The sequence below is a fragment of the Hyperolius riggenbachi genome, unplaced genomic scaffold, assembly GCF_040937935.1.
Source record: "Hyperolius riggenbachi isolate aHypRig1 unplaced genomic scaffold, aHypRig1.pri scaffold_134, whole genome shotgun sequence".
NCBI lineage: Eukaryota > Metazoa > Chordata > Amphibia > Anura > Hyperoliidae > Hyperolius > Hyperolius riggenbachi.
Window position 1 is genome coordinate 2323 of NW_027152350.1, and position 5710 is coordinate 8032.

Genomic DNA, 5710 nt, shown 5'->3' on the forward strand with positions numbered 1-5710 from the left:
TTTTGTGTCCACCCTCTGGACTGTTCTACCCGCAATGACAAATCAGAAATCACCATTCAAGGTCATCAGACAGATAAGTTGTCTCTTGTAGCATATGTTACCAATGATGAAAATAAGTGGTCTCCCTTGTTGGGCTGCTGCCACCCACCTATAACACACTACATAAGATAAGGAAAACATTTTTTGCATAACTCACCTATGTGACCGTCTCCATGCTTTACCAGACCAGCTAGAGACTTACTGATCAGATAAAGCTTCATAATAATCCTATCAAGTGGGATTAGGACACATCACAATCCCCATTTATTTATATACCTGTGACAATGAACACAAGCTCAACTCAGGATTAACGTCCCACAACCCCAGCAATGTGACAACAGTCCGGAACCAGACAACACACCTAAATATCTAACCACAGCTGGGAATCTTGAGCCTCAACATGTACCAGGAAGCCTCGACTCTGATCGGAACGCCTGACATTTGTACAAGGAGCCATGGACTATGGATATTAGCCCTCAGCATCCACCAGAAACCCGGGAATCCTAAGCCTCAACATGTTCCAGGAAGCCTCGACTCTGATCTGAACTCATGAGATTTGTACAAGGAGCCCCAAACTATGAACCTAAGCCTTCAGCATCTACCAGAAACCCGGGAATCCTAAATCTCAACATGTTCCAGGAAGCCTCGACTCCAATCTGAGCTTCTGATGTGTACCAACCTGATCTAAGCCCTCAGCATCTACCAGAAAGCCGGGAATCTTGAGCCTCAACATGTACCAGGAAGCCTGGACTGATTTGGGCTCCCCTAAATCTACCAAAGTTGCGAATCTTGAGCCCAAACATCTACCAGGAAGCTAAAACTCTCATCTGAGCCCCAAACATGTACAAGGAAGCCTGGACTCAGCTCTGAGCCCCCAAATTGCATCAGGGAGCCTGGAATATAGAGCTCCAAGTACTAGACAGCCTGAACTCTGACCTGAGTTTCCAACTTATATTTGGAAGACTGGTAATCTTAACCCCCCCCCCCCCCATACACAATTACCAGTAAGCCCGGACTCTTATCGGAGCTCCCAAAACTACCCAAGTCAGGAATACCGAGCCCCAACATCTACCATGAAGCCTGAACTGAGACCGTAATGTGTATCTAGATACCAGGACTCTGATCTGAGCCCCAACATATTCCATAAAGATTGGAATCTTGAGCCCCAACACATACCAGGATGTCTGTGCTCTGACCTGAGCTCCCTCACCACTCTTACCAGGAAAGCCTGTTCTCAGCCTCAACTTCCACCAGAAAGTCTAATCTCCAAAACAGAGCAACTTCTCTGGGCAAGAACAAGAACCGTACAAGCTCTACAGAGCGCTGTGAAGTACTTCTTTGTAGCCATTCATGCGAGTTACACATCGGACAGTTGTGTGCCTGTTAAACCTTTAAGCCCCAGGAGGACACTGGATTTCTATCAGCTGAGACAATTTTTCATGACAGTCCCAGCCAGAAGTCTCCAGATAGACAAATCATGCATGTTCAAGCTTGCTCTGTCCCTATGGAAAGCAGGACCCAGAGTAAAACTATTTAATCACTGCCGATTGCTCATCACCTGTATTTATCATGTAAAGAGGGGGTCCTTTAAGTGTGAAGGCAAAGATGGCTCAACTGACATTTTCATAAGGACTAGCTGTGCACAAGCAGCTCTGTGCTGTTGTTCAGGCCATCTTGTGCCTGCGCAGAACAGCCCAACTTGTACACGGACAGGAGAGTGGCTGGGCAAACCTATTTGACAAGCACTTGTTGAATAGCTTCGGAGGGTGAAGTCAAGGTGGATGGGGAAGTATCTGGATTATCTCTGCTAAGGTAGCTTTTTACGAATATCCCTTCAAGTACACTTTAAACCCAAGACAAAAATTGGGGACTGCAGGAAAGTACGAAGATTACTACTTAATTTATTTTTTACAGGTATGTTTTAAATAGGAACTTATATAACAGGCTTTTTTTTTTTTTTTGCCTAAACATCAATGGGAGGGTGACGTACTTACCAATATTTGGAAATAAGAGTTTGGGATTGTGAAGCCAGGATGTACAAGTGGGTATCCTAAATAATTTAGTTCTGCTTTGAGTCATTACAAGCCCTATTTAAAGCAGGGATGGTCGTAGTCAGCCAACTTCGCTACGCTGGAACTACAGGTAGTTATACGCAATTACGCTTAGGCAAACTACAGCTTCGAAATCAAATATTAGTTTCGTATGCATTTCGTAGACTACGCGTTAAAATACGTAATTACGCGTAGTGTGAAGTGCAGTTTATGCGGATGCTCATGCCCGTATGCAGAAAATAATACGCATTAATTCCCCTTCAATTGCTTATACTGGTAACTCTTCTATGCGTACATTCCCCTTTCCAATGTGTAAATTTGTAAGCATACAATCGCACGCAGAAAATTAGACGCGAGTAACGCATTCGTAGTTCACTACGCAATATAGTGGGCGTAAGCTACGCGTAGCGGTACTTCGTAATGCGTAAATTCATAAGCGTAGTTTTGAAACTGCACCTTCAAACTACGATGCGTAGATGCAAACTATGATGCGTAAATTCGCACTGGTGTCGTTTCTGCTCATCCCTGATTTAAAGGGAAAAAGAGACTAAAGAAGTCTCAGGATTTATACTCATCTGGGACTTCCTCCAGCCCTCTTCGAGGCCACTCGGTCCTCGTCACTTCGTTCCTGTCCCCCGCTGGATAGGCCTGTACTCTGGCTGACGTCGCGTTTCTCTGTTCTCCCGTGGCCAGGAGCGTTCTGCACCTGCTCGACTTGGTCAGAGTACCGGGTCGTCCAGAAGGGAACAGGAGCAGCCTCAAGGGGGCTGGAGGAAGTCGCAGGTAAATATAAAACCTGAGACTTCATCTCAGGTGCACTGTAAGGTCTGCAATGCACTGATGCACTATGGAAGGTCCTCCGATGACACAAAATCTAGTGTGCACCCGCACCCACCACCACCCACATTCTCCACTTCTGCAGCACATCACCAGCACACACACTGTAGGGGAGATGGAGAGCTGCAATTGGAAGTCATTATGTAAAAGGTAAGTTGTCTGCAGTTTTCAGGTTATGTAAGCTGCCTGAAAACCCCGAGTCTCTGGATCTCCTACCTAGCCCATCTCTAGCTTTGCTCAGGAATCATTATAGCAGAGTCATTATAGCAGAGCCAGAAGGGGGCAGGCTTGGGCTTTAAAAGACAGACTCAGCTATGATTCCTGAGGAAAGTCAGATTGAATGCTCAGTCAGGGATTTTATCAGGGCTGATAACAAGCAGGCTGAGCAGTGAAGAATGAAACAGAGAGCAGGGTAGGCGTTTTCTCTAATGTTCCCACTGATATATATGGTAAAATCGATGAGGGTGTTTCATCTCTGGTTCACTTTAAACAATACGAATTGCCTGGCAGTCCAGCTGATCTTTGGTTTCAGGACTGTCTTGTGCTGGGAATACACCATGCAATTTTCTGTCAGATAGATGGGTCAATACGGAATTTCCAACAGGTTTGACATGATTTTGATAATCTTTTTGATTGATCTCTATATTCTTTTTTTGCAGGACTTTTTTGTGGGATATATTCTTTTTTGCAGGACAAACCAGGCTTTCTTTGGGCAGTACTTTTTGCTAAGAATTATTTTATATGCATTATACAGAGAAAAAAAAACTGCAAAAATTAAACATTTCTCAGCTTTCAGCCATTGTAGTTTAAAAATAAAATGTACTATTGTAGATCAAACATTTTATTTGCCCATTTGTCCCAGTTATTACGTTTAAATTGCGTCCCTAGTACAATGCAGTGTTCTCCCCATGACTAATTAGGTGGGCGGGCCGCCCGGCTGTTTTGAGACCCCGCCCGGGTGCTATCAAAGGCCCGCCTGTATTTTCACATAGTAGTTCTCCTGCTTTGCCGTGTGCCCAATATCCGCGCTTACAGAGCGGATCTCCTTCTGCATAGCTGCCGCTAGTTCCCGCAACACTGCCTGCCCGCCTTTTGCTATATGCGGAATATGCGCTGCTGTCCTCTTGGCAGGGGGGCTCTTACAGAGTGGATCTCCTTCTGCATAGCTGCCGCTAGTTCCCGCAGCGCTGCCCGCCCGGGCAGTCAGTCAGACCCCTAGATTGGCGGCAGCCTGCAGGGATGAGAGTGGGGAGCGATGTAATGGTGGTAATGCGCCATAGACTTCAAATACAGGAAGTGACATGACTTGTCACGTTCTGCATTTGTAGTCTATGGTGCAATACCGCACATCTCTCCCTTCTCTCCTATCCCTGCGGGCTGCCACCGATCTAGGGGTCTGACTGACCGCCCGGGCGGGCAGTGCTGCGGGAACTAGCAGCAGCTATGCAGAAGGAGATCTGCTCTGTAAGAGCCCCCCTGTATTGTGCTGTAATGTATTGGGATGTCCTGTGATGTATGTGCTGAAATGTATTGTGCTGTGATGTATTGGAATGTGCTGTGATGTATGTGCTGCAATGTAAGGATGGTGATGGGATGTGATAACTAATAAGATAAGTTTGAAGGTTGGTGCAGTAATATGTGGAGTGTGGTGGGTGCTGTATGGAGGCATACTGAAGTGCAGTAATACTGTATGTGGAATGTGATAGTGGTGCATAGTGTATGAAATGTGTTTTAAGAGTGCAATAACCTGTTATAAGGACATATGACTCAACATTGTTTGAGATGTCAGGGATGCATAGGCCATGATAGGGGGTGCAGAGGTGCATGGGATGTGATAGGGGGTGCAGGGATGTCCTATGCTGTAAGCATTCCCACCGTTGCGCCCCACCCAGCTACTTTTTCATGCCACTCGGCAAGAAAAAAAATCCTGGGGAGAACACTGCAATGTATGGCGATAATGTTTAATTTGGAAATAAAAGGTGTATTTTTTTTCTCCATTTAGTTTTTTTTTTTTTTTATACTATAAAAATAATTTCAAGTCTTTATTTATAAAAGCAACAGTAGTTTACCCTCATGACATACATAAAAAAAGTCCCTTTTTTGGTAACTATGGGGTAGGGGTGGAAGGGGTTAAAAATTAAATATCTATTAAATTTTTAAATGTAAAAGTGTATTATGGTGTATTTTACTTTTAGGCTACAAGATGGAACTACACTTTCAGCAGACTGGAATATATATAGAACAACAATCAGGAACTGGTTAAAGCGGACCCAAACCAAACAGGTTTTTTTTTTTTAATTAAAAATATTTAGTTGCACCACTCTGACACATACAAAGATAAATAAACACTCCTTCAAGCCTATAAGCATTTCAGTGCATGCTTTTCACCCTTCTCTTTGCATAACTAGGGTTATACAGGTGGCAGCCATTAGCAATTCCTCTATTGCTGGACACCATCTACTCCACCAGTTTGCCAGATTCTGTCCCGGCAATATGAAAGGAAGGGAGGGGTTCCTCCAATAAATGTAAAATATTTTATATTTGCCATAAAGCAGCTGAAAAAAGGCTGCTATTTATTAATATAATTTAAAAAATGATTTATTTCTGAAATTTTTAATTTGGGTCCACTTTAAAGGATACGATGACATTAAAAAGGACAACATGAGGTATATGGTGTAAATATATATGCTGCCATTTTTATTTCCTTTTAAACAATACCAGTTGCCGGCCAGCCTTGCTGATCTATTCGGCTGCAGTAATGCCTGAATCACACACCTGAAACA

General features: G+C 43.9%; 1 long non-coding RNA gene across 2 annotated transcripts; it reads left to right on the forward strand.

The window, feature by feature from the left end:
* The first annotated feature begins 357 nt into the window (after positions 1–357).
* Positions 358–5292, forward strand: LOC137543630 (uncharacterized). 2 transcript variants are annotated; one of them, XR_011025555.1, is made up of 2 exons: positions 358–1953; positions 5123–5292. It is a non-coding gene; the product is annotated as an uncharacterized lncRNA (long non-coding RNA). The 2 variants fall into 2 exon arrangements; XR_011025554.1 differs by having other exon boundaries at positions 358–1851.
* Positions 5293–5710: the final 418 nt, after the last annotated feature.